This window comes from Coturnix japonica, chromosome 5 (genome assembly GCF_001577835.2).
Source record: "Coturnix japonica isolate 7356 chromosome 5, Coturnix japonica 2.1, whole genome shotgun sequence".
Lineage (NCBI taxonomy): Eukaryota > Metazoa > Chordata > Aves > Galliformes > Phasianidae > Coturnix > Coturnix japonica.
This window is the reverse complement of record NC_029520.1, coordinates 35,049,625-35,070,049: the sequence shown is the minus strand read 5'-3', so window position 1 is coordinate 35,070,049 and position 20,425 is coordinate 35,049,625. Positions and strand designations below refer to the sequence as shown.

The window sequence follows — 20,425 nt, the reverse complement described above, 5'->3', positions numbered from 1 at the left end:
CAGATTCTCTACTAGAGATCTTAACCACTATGGAATATGCAACAAAAACACCACAGAGACTTGTGGCAGGTCCTGCTGTGTCCCCTGACTGCGCGGGGACAAGCTGTGGGGCTCTGATCAGTTTTCCTTAATACAAGGCGCGTGAAGAAGCCACTGAAAACAGCTTAGAAAACAGGAGACAGCAGAGTCTCATCCACAGTTTTAAAAGTAGAGCCAAATCTGCTTACCTGAGTGTTGCAGGTGACACAAAGTTCAGAATATACATCTTTCCTGGAAGCAGAGTTAAAGGAAAAGGAACTGTACACACATACACCTCTGTACTCATAAGTGACACATCGGCACAGTGAAAATTCTAAAATGCTTTGATTGCCAGTAAGTCTGAAGACAAGGGCTCGGGGGCAACTGTAGCAGTGCTCAGGATTACAAGGAAGGGATCTCACCAAACACACTGAAGAACCCTAATGCAACCAGAGACAAGGAGGAAACAAGCACCAGTGCATTTCCTGCAGGGATCTGAGCTCATGGGGACCTGCTGATGACCCAATTACCCCATGAAGAGGATTCCTTGACATAGCAAAGGATGCTGGAGGAGGCACACATGGTCAAGGCAGGGTTCAAGAGCAGTCGGGGTGTTTGCAGTGAGCTGATTTTGACTGAAAGCATTTGTCTCTGGAAAGATGCTCGCTGTCTGCATACTGTCTTTGCAGAGTTAGATCTGCTGCAGCCTCTCTGTGAACAGGAAAGCAGAGTGGGGATGTCCTGGCAGGCAGGTGCTGCTCTCTCAATAGCTGATGTTTTAATTTTTCACTTTAAGTTTTAACCAGGCTGAGGTGAGGCAAGCAGGGAGCCATGTGATCACTTGGCACGAGGTCCATAGGGCCAAATTAGCTGATATCAGCCGTACAATGGTGGGTTTGTACTCTGGAAATGGGCTGCTGCTGACAGAACTGCCTGGGTAAGGTGGGTATTTACAAAGTGGTGCAGAAATGTAACATTAATCTCTCCTGATCCATTGCAAGTGAACAAATGGAGCTTCCCCCACCTCAGGAGGGGCTGAGCAGAGCCACAGCTTCTTTTCTCTCAAAGCTATAAAGGAACAGCTTCTGCCTGGGCCTGATCTGCAAACTCCCCTAAGGAATGGGACAAGAGTTCTGAGGGCTGATCTGGCAATTTCAGAAGGCCCCATCTCTCTCTGTTTCATCCCCTCTGCACACCATTCTCGCTGAGCTCTTCTCACAGCTTTAGCTAAACTCCCTTCAAAGATTAAAGGAAACACTGATTTTGAGATGGTCCTTCTTCCAATTCATGTGTTGTAAGAATGTGCCAGAACAAGTTTAGAAAGACTAAGATTTGGCTGTCAGATTCAAAAGCCTCAGTCTAGTAAACACAAGGTAGAACACATGCAACAGCAAAGCCAGCTTGTCCTATAAGCACAGCCCTCACTGGCCTGCCTGAATCCTACCTTGCAAGTGCTGCTCTCCTTCCAGTGGGGCAGGAACACTCCGGCCAGCTTGGTTTGCAGCCTATGAACAGAGCACACCTCAGCTAAATGCTACTTGTTGAATTAATCATCATAAGGCAGCCACTGGATTTGAAAGTCCCCAGTTCTCTCACCTGACCCCAACGTGGAGCAATGACTTTCCATGAGTTAACTTAGAAGACAGCACAGTTACCTTGAAGATGGAGCTCCAGCAATACTTCTTTGAGATACTCAATCGCCCCTTCCCCAAAAAGATGCCTTTTGTTCTTATGCTGGCTCTTCCAAGAGATGATGGATTAAGAATTTCTTGAGAAGCTTTCTCCCATCCTTTAATGACTAAGCAATTTGCAATGGATAAACTTTTTACCTTTTTAAAACTTTTATCATGAATTAACGATCAGCTTTCCAGGAAGATGACTGATAGACTGACAGAAGTTTCATTTGGACTAATACAGAAAGCAGCCTACAGATCTTTGCCAAACAAACCTGATTTCACTTGGTGATAAGGTTAGTTTTTCGTGAATAAGAAAAATACAGCAGAAGATAATATCTGCTTTGAAGGGGGGGGGGGGGGGGGGCACTTTTTTGTTTTTGTTTTTTTCCCTTTTATGAAGGCCCCATTCTTTTATTCTCATAAGGAAGTTAATGAGGTGTTGCACAGGGCAAAAACCATACCTTCTTAGGAGAGCTAAGCTGAGCAAAACACATTTGTGTATACCTGGTCCTGCTTTGTCTGCTGGGTAAAGAGAAATCTCAACAACCAGTGGCTTTTCCCAGACCCCATCTCATTTAAAGGATCAAAAGTTACACTTGGGTTGCAACAGTTACATTGGGATGAATTTAGAAGACAACCCTTTCACACTACAGAGGCCAATAGCACAGCTTAAGTCACCATGTCGCATGCCCTCAACCCTCTACTTTGTAAAGCTTGTAACCATGAAGAGAAACTTGGGTTCTCCGAGCACAGATGCCTAATCACCAGTGGGCACTTGCTACTCTTCGCATATATCCCCTTGCTTTTTTTTTTTTCCCATCCCAGATCAGGACTTTTTCCCTGAGGACAAGACAGACTTCTTTATCTGAGGGCTCTATTCAACCTTCCCTTACTACACTTCAACAAAACAGTTCACCGTCTCCAAAGGCAATTTGTCATTCTCTACTGAACTCCGTATTGATTTTTGTTTTCCCCAAAACATTCCTTATGGCTTTATGAACGATATGCTCAATCTAAAAGACATCACCATCATCACTGCTAGAGCTCAGCGTCTATTTAAACAGGAAATAGATTTCATTTAAATAACTGTTCATCTGCACATCCTTAAACATGCTTCAAGCATTATCTAGTCTCTGAAACATTTGTTGTAATTCTCAACCTTTAGACTGTCAAATTATATCATAGAGGCTGACTTGCCCAAGATCAACTTGAGCAAACCTGCACCTTAGTGTAAGTCTGCATATGTATCTTATGCTTTCTTGCATCATTAGTTTGCTTATGTATTTGATATGGACTTCTAACCTCCCTTCTTAAAAACAATGCAACTTATCTAACTGCATGTTTTGTCAACCTGCTCCTTTGGTCAGAGTTCAGCTCGCTCTTGTTTAACTAAGCAGTCAGCAACCTTCCTCAAAAGAGACAAGTAATTACAGAGGTAGGTTGATCTTGCAGTCTTGGATGACCTGCATCCAAGCTACAGATTTTGACCTGTTGCTGATCTGCATCCTGTGATGTGTATTACTGTGACCCTCAGCTGGACTACCTTGGCTAAGCAGAATATAAGCAAGACATTGACAGGAAAGTGGTTTTATTCATATTGACAGCTACACATCATCTACTAGCTGTTTCCGGGACTCCATCCAAATTGCAGCAAAGAAAAAATGAACCCTTCTACACCCATAATTCCAGGTGCCCATAGGACAGCAGTTGGGCTATTTGCTTGCATAATACCAGGAGCAGGGAGGGAACACATGGCTTCCAAAATTTTTGATAACCAAAAGTTAACACAGTCCTTTTGGGAAGTGATGTAGGCAGTTATAAAGCAAACTAGTGGAAAGTTTCCATCCAGAGTATGTGAGATGAAGAGAACAAGGATTAAAGGCTTTCTTTTCCCAGCCAGAACTTCCACCTAGCCTGATGACCACATCAGAAGACACTGACTTCACATGATCAACCAGGCCAAATACAGAAGGGCTCAGTGACAAGGGATCTGCATAGAAACATTTAACAGCAAGACAAACCTGCAATTCTCAAGTGACCCTAGAAAATCTGATGGAAAACAATCTGGAAAAAAAAGCAGAGATTATCATATGATCATCTGCCTTACTGGTCCTCCGGTCCCAGAACACTCCAGTTTCTAACATTAAGGAGATGCAGGTTTTGCCTAAAGCCAGGAATGCCAAAGGCCAGTTTCCTTTGACAGCTGTATTAGAAGTGTGATAACTACAACAAGACCTCTCTGCTTTGGATCAGTTAAGTACACCTCCACTCCAAAGATCTGTTATGTACAACTTCTGTGTTTGAACAATATAGATTTTTTTTTTTTCACAACTCTGTCTCGAGTGTATTTATTACTTATACAACAAGTATTTCACTTTCTCATCAGAAGCAAATTGGTAATGATCCATCACACCCTCAGCTCTTATTTCATCAGACTGCTTTGCCAACAGACAGTATCCCAAGCTTAATATACTTTTAACTTCAGAGTCCTCACACCTCATTCAGGTACTTGCAGTGAAGTGCATGCTATGAAATTACTGCTTTTGTCAACAAGCTATTAATATTCATCAACTATGCCTTCAGACCAGGAATGATCACAGTTACACACACTTTTTCAAACAAGAAACTGAAAAAGAAACAGAAAACCAATTCTTACCTATACCACATATGCCTAAACATCATTTAAGAGTGACAAGGCTACTCAAGACCACGTGAACTTGTCTTCTTTAGCTCTGTGATGTACACACACATAAGATCAAGAGGGTAGCAGTCAAAAAGAGATGCATGCTGATTACCAGAAAGAAAGGTTCTCTATGCAAAGGTAAGGAGAGGCCCTGCTTTGCTAAGCAGCCCTGTGCACTTCAAAAGATAGCACTCGCTCTTGTGTGTGGAAATACAAGTCCCTAGATGTCTTTGTAAAGGTCCTATTGAGGTGACTTCCAAGTTTCTCAGAGATTCAGTCACAGAGGAAGTTGTGGACTGCAATAAAGCCATCTCCTGATGGACTTGAGCACGCATCAGTGTATTTCAGCAAATATGCCTTCATCCTTTCTCCATTGCCAGCTCTGCCATTCTTGTGGCAGCATTATAGAAAATTACTTTTCAGAATCATTGTTAAGGCAAACTCAAATCTCAGTCCCATGTGGTCTGAGGGTGACTTTGGTGCTACAGCTTCCTAGCAACAGATCCCCTTGGTCTCCACTGTGCTTACAAAGAGAAATTCAGTTTTGGTCTTTCACTCATCTCTTGAGCACTTGTATTGTAGTGATCAGGGACTACCAGTGTCCACCTCTTTGCTCCTCTCTTGAACATACTGAGCTTCCATTAAATATTTACAGCCAGCTGAAATCAGTAGAACTTAATTCATCTTCTAGACTTTGCTTATCAGCATGTAGCAATATTTCATAACTTGTGTGGTTAGCAACTCAGCAAAGGGTAGGCTTCATACCAAGACATAAGTTCCAGAGGTGGTTGTTACCAGGTTCCTTCTGGAAACCATACAGACTGGGGCCAGCACTCCTCTTTCTTAAACCTAGGGGTATCTAGGGGCTCATTCATTTCATGAGGAGAAACGAACTGGTTAATCAAGCACCATGGGAAAGCATCAGTGACTTGCAACACTGCACAAGGCCTTGCTAGTATATGCCAGACACCTCACCACCAGCATAAGGCTATACAGAACAGGCCTTGCATGTCCTACTGCCCAGCACATATTCTGCTTGCAGAGGCAGTACTAATACTTCCAGAAATATAAAATGCTTTTGCATAGACATTCCTAGGCGACACCCATCAGAGGAGCAATAAATATCCTCAGGTTTGTACAGGGCTCTATTCCAAGCACCTTTAGGTTTGATTACATACTTGGTACACAGTGACAACTTTTTTTTTTAAAGCTACTACATCCCATATACACAAAGTACAAGACCACCAGTGTAAGCTCCACTTATTTAACCAGCTGTCAAATGCCCAGTACTGATATTCTGCAGATCAGGTGAACAGATAACCAAGAAACTGCATTCCAGATTTTTGCTCCCAGGCTTTTTCCTACTCTCTGGGGAGAAATGAACAGACGTTCAGTAGAAAAGAATGGGAAAGTTCACTAGGAAGGGACACACAAAGATCAGCAAGCACAACTGCTTTAGTACTTCAGGGCTGACCAAAAGCTAAAGCAGATTATTAAGGGCATTATCTACTTTTTTTTTTTTGAACACAGACAGGCACAGGGCATTAACCACCTCTTCAGAAAGCCTGCTCTAATGTTTGACCACCTGAACATTCTTTCTAATGTCCAGTCTGAACCTACTCTGGAACACCTTTATGCCATTCTGCATGTCTTGCTATCAGTGATGAGGGAGCAGAGCCCAGCACCTCCCTCTCCTACAGAAGTCGCTGTGAGCAATGAGGTCTCTTTTTCTTCAGACTCAACAAGCCCAGTGACAGGGCATGCCTTCCTGCCCTTTTACCAGCTTTGTTGCTGTCTTCCAGACACTTTAAGCATCTCAACATCACTTTGATATCATGGAGCCCAGAATCACACAGAGTACTTGCTACATAAGGACAACTATTTCTTTTTTGCACAGTACTTGCGCAAGCTTACTTTCAACAATAAAGCGTATCCAAAATTACAGTATACTTAGAGTGCTGCTGGGTTATTATACTCCTATTTGTGAGGCATCCATGAGCATAGCACATGCCCAGTGATCTCAAACAAGAGTTGATGCCAGCTGCAATACCTGGGGAGATGCCCCATAGAGGTTTGTCAGAATAAGCTATGGGCAGCACACTGGAGACAATATACTGTAGCTTTATATGCAGTGCTACCATATCACCTCACCTACAACTCTTGGCACAGCCTAAACACCCCCCAAAATCTGCTCTCTAAAAGAAGAAAGTGTTCTTTCAAAAAATCAGAGGAGAAGCTGGGTCATCAGATGAGGGTGAAATTGGTTTAAAAGCCATTAAGAAGAAAGTAACCCAGGCATTCAGGAGCAATCACAGCTGCTTGGGCTGATCAGGAGAGACAGAGGGGATTATTTATTTATGGAGTTCCTGTTCTCCCTGGGCAGGTGTATCCGCTGGGGAAGCGTTAAGAGAAGTAGGGAGCAGGATGCTGCTTGGAATCCTACTGAGGTTCTCCCGGCCTGGGTCTCAGGAGAGCTAAACACAATTCATGTCCGGAGCATCCAGGAGACATCAACCATCTCCCAGAGCAGGAAAGGCCAGAAAGAGCATAATCACACAGGTCTCTGCTGACACACAGAGCCCCTGGCACCCCATGCCATGCAAACTCTGCAGAGCTTTCAGTAAGATCCCTTCAGAGCAACAGTGCTTGAGTATATAGGCACTTCTGTTTCTCTTTTCTTGTGGTTCAGCTGCTTCCCTTTAAACACAGATCAAGTGTCTCAAGGGACTCAGTGAGTGCTTAACAGACATGTCTGAGGGAAGGACCTCCAATGAGAAAACCAAGACCTGAAAATCCCAATAGACACCCTCAATTTAATCCACAGCTGATAGACTAACCCTGAAGTTACAAGCAACCAGATCCCGACTGCACAAAAAGCACATCAGCCTAGGCTGTATCTGCAGCTCAGTGAAAGATCCTAAACACAGACCAGCAGATTATAGAGGAGGAAATAACTGAATTGAGAGAGTCAGCATGGAAAACTAAATAGAGAATTCTTTTTCAAGGTACTGTACAGTGTTTTCTGATATAGTTCCTTATTGTTTCCTTAAACTGGAGGATGAAGAGGTCTTACTCTCTAAAGCAATAAGATTCCCTTCATTATTCAGAACCAATCTTCCAGTACTGACTGAAAAAGTGCTGCAGAAACAGTCAGACACATCTGGCAGCTATCTTCTGATCTTGGTCAGAGAGCCACAAAGGGAAATCAGGGCTTGAAACTATCAAACACCACCTGAATTTCCTGCTGAAAAGTGCTGCAGAAATGTTTCAGAAAGCATCACTGATGGCAGCTGAAACTTGTATGAGTGGCACAGCCTAACGTTATGTCAATTCATGTCTTCCTGCTATTCATTACTGATGAGATGCCCGAGATTAAGATGAAAAGGAGCTGACAGTGAACTACTGCTTTAGACATTTTTTCAGCATTCCCAGTTTTTTCCTGCTACTTCTCTCCTGGTATATCTTGCATTACTCCCTAGCAGTAATTTTCTCTCTCACTTCCTGTCTCAAACCAGTACTTCATATTGTGCTGCTAAAGCTACTACAAAGCCAGCTGTGGCAGTGAGGTACCTCCTGAATCCTTGGACTGGTTTGGAAAGCCTTTGAAAAGGTAAGATCAGTGATCCAAGGAGTCTTAACATCACTTACGCACACAGTGAGAGTTTCAGCAAGTTACTCACTCTCAGACTTCTCAGTCTTCCTCTCCTCACATAAAACATGATTTCTGATAAATACATAAAACAGAAGAAAAGAGGTTTGTTGTCCCAGCCTGTGTTCCTCCAAAGGGCAATATTAAAATGATCCTATTTCAACAAAATGGGTACTATTTGGCCTTTCAAAGAGAACTTCCTTTGCAGCGCATTCAGAGACAGGTTACATTTTGAGGGTTTATACAATCTTCTTCATTTTGGGAAGAATGTCTAACAGTGTTCTGAGAGCTACTTAATCCTAATGGGAAACTGCTCTAGAGAAGCTTGCATCCCCAAGGGAGATGGAACACAGTAGACCCAGAGCTCTCGCACCAAATTCCCCAGCTGCAAATGCCAGGTTATAAGCACATAAGGAGAACATTTGCTTCCTTGTGAAACTCTTCCCATTGAGATCTTTCTGTCACAATAATTTCTGTAGGGTGCTCTGTGCCTTCGCAGTCTCAATTTTGCAGAAGTACAAGGCTTAATCTCCACCCATTGATATGCATTTGACTGCAAGGAGGCCTCTCCTTCCCACTGAAGGGCACACTCAGGCTTCTTTCCATACAGGTGGCTTCACCTCTTACTACCAAGCATAGAATTCCCCCAACGACATTGATATTTGTTCACCTCCCCTCCTGGCAGGCTTTCTTTGCATGAGGATGCTTCTGCAGTATAACAACTTTAAATAGGTTAACTTAACCCAGTGCAGAAGACTCTTGTTACTATTGAAATTAAACCCATTTAGGTACCTAATAAGGAAGCCTCATGTTGGCAACAGAGCATACATGATTTGGATGTTCAGTAGTTTGAATGGTTTGTTTTAAAACTAACACAACTTAGGAGTACACTGTTCCCTCACATAGAAAAGATTCCTGAACAGTGGAAGCAGCAGCACTTGTAAAATGACTACTGCAAAGCAGCACAGAAGGGGCAGAGCTGTGGTCAGTTTCTAGCATGCAGCTTGTTACCTCATTACCCAAGAAGGGGAATCCAGAAGTGATAGCCAGCTAAAAAAAAGTTTCAAGGACAATCAAGAATACTCAAGATCCTGTTAGTAGGAAAATACAGGGGAAAAAAAATGTGTTGGTGCATCTCCAGAATGTTTTCAGATATTTGTACAGCACCTTTGTTTCACAGGGGCTCAGAACTCCCTGTCAGCAGAGAATGCAAATTAGTTACTGTAAAACAAGCACTGCATACAGCAAGGATGCATACCTTGCAGCACTCCTGCCCCATGTCCCTACTTCCCAGGGTAGCTCACAGAGACATGCTGTCAAGAAAACCCTCTCAGAAGACACAGCAGCATTTACATAACGCTGGGGCCAGAACCCACTCCTGTCAAACAGCTCTCCAACCCAGGATGTGACTGCGGCTGGTGAAACATGTTAGATAATGAAGATTGAGTCAGGCAGAGTAGATCCCTTCAGCCTGTTAATCCACTTAGGGAAGGAGAAGGGAAGCCTGAGCTGAATTGCTGTGCTCCCTGCAATGAACTGTACTGTGCTGGCTTTAGTACCTAGACAGAGCAAAAACAGCCAAGTTAAACTGAGGAGAGCTTTGGATGTAAGATCTGAACTTTTGGGGATACAGCTCAAGAGGAGAGACTGAGGGAACAGCATGCCCTGGGCTGGCTTTTGGACTGCTTTGCCTGCCTATGAATAAGCAGGATGAGGCTGGACAAGAACTTCTGCCTGACAGTGGGGAGAGACAGCACACACACACCTTGCACCGTTCGCACAGAGCAAAAAGGCTTCCCGAGGGCTCAGCTTGAATTCCTGGGTCGAAAAGTCAGAGAAAGCATTTGTACCATAAACACCCATCCCAGCAATGACAGAAAGCCAGTCCCTGCCACTTACTGAATTTAACGGCAGGAGCTTGCTGGGCTGATGAGTGTCAATCCCAGGAAATGTCAGATTATCCTCAACCGCCAGAGGGTGCTCCCCATCTCGAAGACAGAGTTAATGTCAGATTCACCCAGACAGCTAGAGGAGCATTTTCTTTTAACAGTCTTGGAATCCGAGCAAGGGAAGAATTAAAGATTAATAATAAATAATAATTAATGAATCTTATCCTATATCTCTCTTTTCCTATCCATCCTGTCCGGGCAAGGTCACATCTTTGTTACATCTGTCCTCTGTGTTCTGCTCAGCCATGTGATTTTTTCCACGCTGGAGATTAAATCACTTTTAGTCTTTTCTCCAAAATCCCAGATCCGGAGCCACAGATAAACATTTTCTGCTTGACAAGCCTGTGAAGAATGAGAATGCAGCTTGCCTGCCCCTGCACACAGTCAGGATCGCACCATCTGGGCACATGCAGTTCTTTAGCAGTGCCTAAGCCTGACCTTACACCTGCACAGCCACAGCGGGGAAAGGAGCATCAGCTTTGTTCTTTTTTTGTTGTTCTTTTTTTTTCCAGGCTCATTTCCCCCTGCTCTGTCCTAAGCAGTTTCCAGAAGGCAACATACTTGGTGTGCAAAGATGCCTCGTAATTATGTTTACAAAACAGTTATACCCAAGTTTTTAGGCACTAGCGCTGCCTGGTTTTGTCAATGCAACAAATGTTTTGCAAACCAGGGCCCCCACAGCACCTCTTCCTCCATTCACTGCCATGCAGCAGATCCTTGTGACTCACATAACAAACACAGAAGCAACGCTCCCGGAACACACGGAAGCCTTATGCTTCAGTTTCTCTTCTGCATAGAACCCCAGAGCAGTTAGAATTAAATTATAATGGTCATGTTGCACACTGATATTCAGAGAAAAGGGTTTAAATCATGCCAAGTAAAACCAGGTGCCTATGTAAAACAGAATAGCTTTGCTAACATGCCTGGAATAACTTCCATTAGTCCCAGCTCCAACTTACTTTGATAGTTCAGGTCTGTATATACAATGGAGAAACCAGCTCTCATTGATGGCTCCCACCCAGAACACATGCTGCATTTTGCAGTCTGAACACCACCAGAACAGATTGTTGTTGTTTTTTCTTGTTATTTTCCTAAACTTCTCTTTCTCTTCTTACCAGCAGTTCCAGGCCCTGCCTGCAGGGATTTCTAAGAGCTCCTGCTCTCAGGTACCCTGGCATTACTTTTTGTTCTGTTCTCCTTAAACCATACATTGGTCTGACAAAACAGTTAAACCACTGCACAAGGGACTTGCATTCAGTCTCTCACACATATGAAGATGTGTCTATTAGTTTGAAGGCTTACTGCACTTCCAGAATGAATCACTACCTGCTGTACACATTGGAACAAGCGTTTTTCAAGTCATCGACTGGTCAACTGACACCAGCCATCCTTGAGAGAGGCATCAAAGTGCAGACAGAAATCAGCCAAAGAATCCTCCTCTGGCTTATCATTACACTGACCAAGAGCTTCACCATCCAAGATCATTTATTTTCATACACTCTTACAAAAGTAGGGAGTATTTTTACTCCTATTTTATGGGTCAATGACTGAGAACAATGGTGAAAGATATTTGCTAATTCTGGGTACCCATTCTAAGACTAACAGGCTGACTGTGTTTGCATAGTGCTGTGTCTGCGGATTCCCATTTACTTCATTCACAGCTATAAGCACTCAATGCTTCTGTAAAGTGGGTCCTTTAGGATCAAAATGGTCTGCGATAAAATAAGGAGCACACAATTAAACACCCACTGACACAACAGTTACTTCAAAAGCTTGAAAACTATCATACAGAAATGGCGAGCGAAAAAGTAAATTGTCAGATCAGAATTTAACTTCCTCACCAATAAAAGCTTCCCTTTCCCTCCCATCATCCCTTGTCTCACTCGCTACACAGCTGACAAATGAGATGAGGTCCTACAGACAGTCTCTCTCTCTGCAATTCTGATTTCTCTCAGAGCTGGTGGTCTGTCACATGCAGTGAATGAGGCAGGGGTCCAGAGGAAGAAATAGCAGAGTTACATAGCTAACACCTAAGTTGCGTAAGATGCACCATCAGGTTGACAGAAGCGCACACAGATTATAACTGACCTTTCTCAAGTGTCCAGTTCCTGTGTTAGTATCCTTTATGCTGCCCTTTTCATGGTTTGCTGTTTCTTCTGCTGCAAACAAATTACCTCATGAAGTGCCACAGTGACACCTTTGTGGGTTATCCAAAAAGACTGGCCCATCATGCAGACCACTATAAACAAAGTAATGGAGTTAATGGGCTGCAAGAGTAGATCACCCTCCTCTGTTAATACCAACATGAGCAACGCTAAATACTGAGTGAATTTCAGACATTGACCACCTCTGAGGATTAATGAGTCAGAGGCTCTTCTGTCCATTTAATCCGTGTTACTTCTCTTGACTTCTACACCACAGCCCACTCCCATCTCTGTCTTTGCTTCCTCACCCTATCCCTTCCCTTTACTCTCATCTCAACTCTCCAAATACCGTTCCCCCTCAGTCTGAGATCTCCTCACTCTCAAGACAGCCTGTCCCCACAGGTTGGCTCCGGAACACAAGCAGTTTTAGAGCTTAACAGGGAGAAATAGTCTTGATTTGTCTTAAAACAGAAATAAGGCATTAGCAAAAATCACACAATTATCCCTGCTGTTTCTTTCTTTCTTTTTTTTTTTTTTAAGGATTTGCTATTTATGACAAAAAGTTCTCCATAACCAACCTATCACAGATACAGAAAAGCATGAAGCAACCACTAAAGTTAAGCAGTGATATGAATAACTGAAACTAAATTTTACAGGGAGCATTAGTAGAAAAAAATAAAACCACGCTAGTAGACTTCGTTGTACATATCAGTACACTGAAGATAAAAATTAAGTTGCTTAAGCAGAGCTCTTGCACTTCTAGGTACACTACCCCTGGTAGCTTACAGGTGCTAAAGCTTATTTGATGATATATGCACCCTGTAGCAATTGGACAGATCAATACAGTGGGAAAAACATTACAACAAAAGTGTGACAACAGAAGGACCAGTGCAATAGAAAGCACTATAAAGGAAGAGAAGAAAGTTGCTCACCCATATCAGAAGATTCCAGGTTCACAGGAGAAAGCTTCACCAAAGAGGGATCTCCAGAAAGAGATCCTTCCCCAGTAGGGATCAGCCCTGAAATGAGGTCTAAGAGAGGTGCAGCCAGGCTCCACCCCTTCCAGTCACACAGCTGAATTGCCTTCACCTGTGCTCCAAGGGCTAACCAGGTCCTTTTCCCAGGTGCTCAATTAGTGTTTCAGGCTATGACTCAGCATACACACCTGCACCCATTTCAGGCCCACATCAACTGGCCACAAGATCACACACAATTTAAAGTCACAGAAGATAAGGCAAGAACCACATCATCTGGTTGCAGCATCTTTCTGTCTCTATAGAGGATCAGATGTAGCAACACTATGTTGACAGATGCTTTTCCACCCTGCCCTGAAAAACTCAGCCCTTGTCAGCCAGTCTGTTCTACTGCTTCTGTACTGTTGCTAATGTGATGTTTCTAAGATAGAACTGAAAGTTCCTACATTGTATCCAAAGCCCATTTACTTCCAGCGCTATCAACAACGCACACTGCAAGCAGTTTAATTGCTTCCTCTTAGATAAAGCCTCTTAGAATTTGAAGACACATTCCCCAGACCTTGTCTAATAGCTAAATTTCCACAACAGAAATATTAACCTGCCCAACAGAAACAAAATAGCATCACAGTTCCTCTGACTTCATTTCTCCAGGTCTCCAACCTTATCACTTGGAAGGCCAAGCATTTTGCAAAGACCTACAGCCAGGAACAGTTAGCAGGCTGGCAACCTTACTTTCACTTCCAGTGGACCCAAGCTATCTCAGTAGTCACGTCTCACTGTAGTTAATTGGATTCAGTTTCTCGCACACTTTCAAAATCTAATGCTGAAATTTGGGAAACTTAAGAAAATATCTGATAAATTGAAGCTATCGCCTGTTACAATCACTACACTACTAGACAGAGAAACAAAATTTCTGAGCAGACCTCTTTGATGGGGCTGATGGCTGTGATCCTGGTCCTGCCTTTCTGTGCTGTGCCCAGGACAAAACCAAGCCTATTACACTGGCAAGCCATGCAGAGCTGCCAGATTTCACATCAAACAGCTCCCCAGAAACTGGAATTCCACATCCTTAGTACATGCAGGAGAGAAAGCATATGGGATGTCTAGAATCATGAGGAGCAATATCATCAAGTTATGCATTTTCAAACTTTACATTATTGAGATTACTGAAGTTTGCCTTCAGTGTTACTGACTGTGAGCTCCCAGGGAGACCAGGAGCCATCCTGCGTGGAGAGGAAGGCCCTTCCTACCACACAGCCCTGCTAAGAGGTTGTATTGAGGGAGGCGAACTGACAGCTCAAAGGCACATGCAACTGCTTTGTACTGTGTTTGCACAACCGCGTGAGAGTGTATCCCTTGGTGATGTTATTCACAGGCTTTGGCCGACAGTAAATAAGACAGCGGAGCTTGATTCATGAGGGATGACAGGAAATCCATAACATGTGGGCTCTATAATCTGCTCGCTACTGCGTAGCAAAATGAAAGAACAACAGTCCAATTACAGAGTCCTTGCTGATCCCAAGCACATCCTCCAGATTTTGTTCTGCTCAGAGCACTGGAAGGCTGTGGGTACCAAGAGAAAGCCAGCTGTGCTCCTATGCCACCAGTGCTGAGGACACACAAAGACAGAAGGAGACGAGTTCTGCACAAAACAGCAATGGCAGAGGGGCTGCTAATTCCAAATAGAAAAAAGGAAATGATTTTGCTGCCTACTGTGCAGTGTCAGAAAACCCACAGGGCTGCCAATGCCTGGGAAGGCACAGGACAGCTCAGCTGAGGATTCTGGCAGCTCAGAGGAAACAGTTACCTCATTCTTCCCTAACCAAACATCTGCTTCCCATTCCTTGCATCTCTGACCCTTACCACTTCACACCTTTTAGATCTACCTCCTGCCTCCTAGGAAAGGTACAAAGGGAACCTCTCTCACAGTGGCAGGTTGGGGAAGGGGAACACTTTCCACTCAATCCCTAGTAAAGGCCTTCTTTGCAGAGCACAGGCTCTGGGGACTGCTGTCCTTCCCTGCTTCCCCCAACAACCATCTCTGCTGCCACCTCCACCCCCCTCCCCCCCTTGTTATCTGTCAGTAAACAGTAATTAAAGATGTGGCCTGTTTGATAAAGCTCCCGCCCGCCCTCACACAGTGCTGCCCTCTCGGACGTGTCTAATTAAAATCCTGATGAGAAGATGAAGAAATCCCAGCAGCTGGGAATCTGCTGACTCTCCCCGTGCTTGGCCTCTTCATTACTGACGACGAGGCAGAGAGATATAAAGGACCCCAGGAAACGCTCCGACAGACCAATCGATACAGCCTTTTGTGGGACGTGAAGGATCACTCAGGACTGCCTTTTGAACTGTGTGGATAATGAGGATTCTGGATTGTGGCTCACTGCACAGGGCAGCAATGCCCCAAACGTCCTGCTATGCTGCCGCTCCCAGAACCAGATCCCAGGACCCCAGCAGCTTAGCAGCCACTCACATCACATCACGCAGTGAGTTCACAGAGCTGTGACAGCTGGAGCATCTGCATCTCTCCTACTGCCCAAGGTTCAGAAATCATTACATGTAGTACCAGAATACTGTGAAAGCTCTGTGTGCTCCATCATTTCTAAGCAAAGAGAGGGTGCACGTGTGTACATACACTACAAAGTGCTGAAAACCAGCACTGATCTGCCCTGAATGAAGCCAAGACCATATGCACACTGCTGTGCTCACATGCTTGCATTTATCCCAAACATGAACAGTAAAATCATTCCCAGTTTCAAGATGAAAAAATAGTAAATGAACAGAAGTAGCTTTATATTTTCTGAAGTTTAAAAGTGAACTCAGGCACCTGCCCCCATATCCCATCTGAGCAAGCCCATGAGAGGTATGCTCATCCTGGGTATTAAGAACCCATGCAAAGAACAGTGGTGCATGTGGTTATCAGCACATTGCACTTTGCCTGAGCAGAAAATGTGTTCCATGTGTGGAATCAATCTAAGTGTGAGCTTTTATTTGAGTTCACACTTCCACAAACCACTACTGCTCATGTGATCAGTGTCAATCCAGCAACAGCTGGTGCTCTTCTCAGAGTCCCAACTAGGTCCTTGGAACCTATTTCATTTTAAATAATAATAATAATGATAAAAAAAAACCCACAACTATTGTTTTCTTTGGCAACCTCCTAATTGTCGTCACCATTCCAGACTGCATGAAAAACTAAAAAAGAAACAAAACAAAACAACCCAAGAAACCAACAGTAAGCAAAGCTTATATGATTTTCCAAATTGTTGCAATCCTCCCCCCCCACTGTTCCCTGTAAGTCCCCACATCCAAAGGGAAATCATGGAACAAATAATTCCCAGACTGGTTTAATACAACAGAGTTAAACTTGGGGGAAAAAAAAGCCCAAAGCAACTCAAAATAAATAGTCCATAGCAAAATATCATCAGTAATAGTAAGAAGAGGTCAAACAAATGCAGAAGCAATGGACTCAAAGGTAACCCTGGAAAGAATGAGTGAAGAAAGGGCAGGAGAAGAGAAATCCCAGTGGGAATGGTGGCAGAAGTACTGTTCCAGGGAGCACACAGCTTCTCTTGGCCCTGCACCCCCCTTGGCAAGAGACAACGTGCATAACAAGACAGCAGCACTGGATGCGCAGAGCTCTCCATGCAATCCCTGTCTGTCCCAGTACCTGTACTTGATGGAATGACACATTGCTGCAGCAGCTAATAAATAGAAGTAATTTGATTAGCCTTCTCTAACTAGCGATAAGATCCTGACAAACCCTTTTTAATGCGTTTCTGGAGCAGGATGAAATTGTTTCATTTGGCGAGCAGGGCCCCACGGGAGTTGCCTCCAAGCTCCTTTAGTGAGAGGTAAAAATATGCCAATCATTAATGAGGGGAGAATTACGGAGACTTTAATGCAATCAGAAAAGAGGAGCCCTGAGGCAGCTAGGGAATAAAACCTGCCCTTAAATCAGAGGCAGGCAGCTGGAGCATGGAAATAAAGGCATACACAAGCATGTACATGCACACACACATACCTACCACACACACAGAGGCTGCTGCTGTAAATACACTGGGAGTTTTGCCTGGGCAACAAACACTCGTCTCAGCAAATGGTAGCCATCTTCCCCAGAAAGCAATTATTAGAATTACAGCCAGCTATACGTCCAATTGTTATCCTCCTAATAGTAGGGGACCGCTGTCCATGCAATTCCCTTGTCCGCCTACACATGTACATACACAGAACTGAAGCTTTCAACATTTCAAACCACAGCCTTTTGTGCAGGAGGTGTATTGGCTGGTTGGGCATCCAGCAACAGCAGTGAGGCAGCTTTGCCAAGTAGAAGATGCCTCTCTCAGGGCCAGACTTGTTGCATGAACACATGTCCAAACGCTTCACTCTGTCCTCCAGCTGGGGCACTTATGCCAGAGGCCACATCTACTGTGGCTGCTGATCCCATCCCTTCCCCACTCCCTCCTCAGCCACTTCAATGAATTCCCTTCCTGAGGTGAAACAACTCTGATATTAATGCTATAACTTTGATTCTGAAGCAAAACAAATACCTGCAAGCTGTCGGCCTTTCCCCTGGCACCGCAGCAGACAGGAGCTGGGACAGACACAGGTGGCCTGGCTGGCTCTGATTTTGCAGATGCCTACATTCTTCCAGAACCTCTTTTTCTGACAGAAAGCATCCCATCTTTCTGCAGCAATGCTCTAACCCCAACCAACAGGTTACTTATGGCTATGTCAGCACAGGTCATCCCAGAGAACTCTAGCTCCTACTTTAATAGGAGAAAAAGCCCATCCTGCTTTTTAACCCATCTCTTCCAGATCCCCCACCCCATTTACTTGAAAATAATGAGTAAGAGTACTGGGATGTCAAAAACTAGCCACCTTTCATTTGCCAGATACACAAAACGCAATGCCATAAGGACGAGGCATGAAGTATTTCAGTCCTCTTCCCCGCTTTGGGTTAACATTAACACAAAGGGGAGCAATTAAGGTTTGCTAAGACCAACAGGAAAGCAAGTATGTACTTCTAGCCTTACTACTCATAAGGGGACTCTTATACCATGAGAGAACCTGTAGAACCCCTTGCCCTCTGCCAGACGGAACAACTGTCCTGCCCAGCATGAACTGTAAGTCTTGTATTGAGAAAGCCAATTCTTCTGCCACAAAGACATTACCAGACAGCTTTGCCACAAAGAGCCTGTGCTATCACTTGACAACAGTGGGGCTAAAACACTGGTGTAACTATTAGCCATTCAAGACAGCAGACAAAGGAATTACAGTCACCAGGAGAGAGCAGAAGATGGACGAGTAAGCAAGGGTGTGTCCTGAGACACTGAGATTGAAGCTCAGCAGTTAAGTTAGGGTAGGTGGTTGGCACATTCCCAAATGCATGTATCAAGGACAGAGTTGAATGTCCCACAGCTAAATGAGCACAGAATACTCAGCTCTAAGTGAGTGGGGCTTTGTGTCACTCAAAAACAACACCTGACTGTTTCAACTACTCAGTGATGGGCTCCCAAAGCAGTACAGAACTCTCCTTGACTTAAAGCTCAGTGTAAAACACCTCAGAGGTTAAGGAAATCTCAGTGATTCTCCAAAACTCCCTCACACTCCTATAGAAGACTGAAAGGACAGAAGGGATCGTGCTGTTGGGCACATCACTCAGCCAGACTGCATTCCCATGAGAGTCAGAGAAATCACTTTCCAGAAACACAAACAAGCGAAGAGACCCCTGCACAGAAATAATCAAGACTGCAAAAACAGGTTAATGTAATTAACATTGTGTTAGCAAAAGGCTTTCTAATACTCACAAATTGTACTGTTGCCCTTTTGTGGTCAGGGTCATTTTTTATTTGAAACTTCAATCAAATTCAATGATTTCTTTTGGTCAAGAGGTTTAGGCCATCCATGATAAATACCAGACTCCCCCCACAGATGCATTCCTAGGTGACCCAGGTTTTACTATGGTCATAATCCAGACGAGTTTGCTGTGGCACTCAAGCACAGCAGCTGTATGTAACACCCTACCTGGAGCAGCAGGCAGAGGTCTAAAGTAGCGTCACACACCGTGGTTCCATACGCAAAGCTGCCTCTCTGCAAACAACTCCTTTTCCTTCTTGCTTGTTATGATTAAAAATGCACATCACCCAGAGATGCCTTGGAGTGGAACCCAGCTGGAAATTGGATCATTAATATTCCTTTTCATGCCCATTGCTACAATTTCTTACCCTCTCCAGAAGCAATTGCTAACAGAGCAACAATTTAGGGTCTCATACTAAGAGTGGACTGAAGACTAAGCTGCCTGCTGTTGCTCCAGTTCATTCACCTTTGCCCATATTCTAGCATCCCTCCAGTCTTATAGACACTGTGCTATATATCAGATGCCCTTGCCCCTTTTTGCTGCCTGTTTCTAATTTATTTACCAAAAGGTTTTTAGCCTCCTAAAGCATCAGGAAGATCATTCAAAATCATCCTCATTTCTGAGCAGCTGGAAACAAAACGATTTGTTCAAAATCTCTTTAACTGAGTGCTTGGCTCTAACTCTTGGTCTCCATGCTTTCCACACCACTAAGGTGCTCCCCAAGGGTTGAAGGGAAAAAATGCAAAGCAAGTACAGAATGCACCACACAACTGACAACTAACTCCACAAATGCTGAAAAATATTCAAGTTTTAGTATGCAGGGTTATGTATATGAGTTCACCTCAACTCTGGTGCACTGTTACTGCTGTACTTCATTAACTGGGCAAGCTGTGAGAGATGTGCAATTTGCCCATCACTCCTACAACGATCCTTAGATAGAAAGGATGCTGTAGGAGGACACAGAACAAGTGATTGAAATAGTAATTGTGCTCACTCATGGGCCCACTTCAACCCTTCTCCCTGTAAGGTGGTAACATTAGACAATAAGATGCACAACACAACCAAGATTACAGTACTGAGTATAAGGAAAAAAAAACAAGACCTATTCTCCTAGGACTCCTGCATCACTGCTTTGGATTGCTCACACACATTGGTACAGGGCAGAGGAAGTTTGTTCTTGCTTGTCAACTAAGCTGACATTCCCTTGGCTGCAGGCAGAACAGCCTGCACAAGGATGAATGTCTTGGTCAAGAGGTGGAGAAACCTGCCAGACAGCAACTAGCACATGGCAGCCAGGAAAACTGCACCGGTCACAAGAATCAGGATGTCACCTATAAACTCTGCTCCAAATGACTATTAATCCCCTGGTGTCTCATCCAAATACCCTAGAAACACCTGTCTTCTTGTGCGCGCTTTATATCTTAGGTGGTTAAACTTGTCAGGAAGTTACTGAAATGCACATCAGGCTG

The 20,425-nt window shown here is 44.0% G+C and overlaps 1 protein-coding gene across 2 annotated transcripts in view; it reads right to left on the bottom strand.

Annotated features, from left to right (window-relative positions):
• The window catches only part of ESRRB (estrogen related receptor beta), a 130,347-nt gene that overhangs the window by 77,045 nt on the left and 32,877 nt on the right, over positions 1 to 20,425 (bottom strand). Inside the window, exon 1 of one of the 2 annotated variants that reach the window (XM_032444635.1) lies at positions 13,052 to 13,126. The exons of the other annotated variant lie outside the window; for it this stretch is intronic. The gene's annotated coding sequence lies outside the window, so the exon portion shown is untranslated. Of the gene's footprint in view, positions 1 to 13,051; positions 13,127 to 20,425 lie in introns of those variants that run through there. 2 annotated transcript variants of the gene reach the window in all.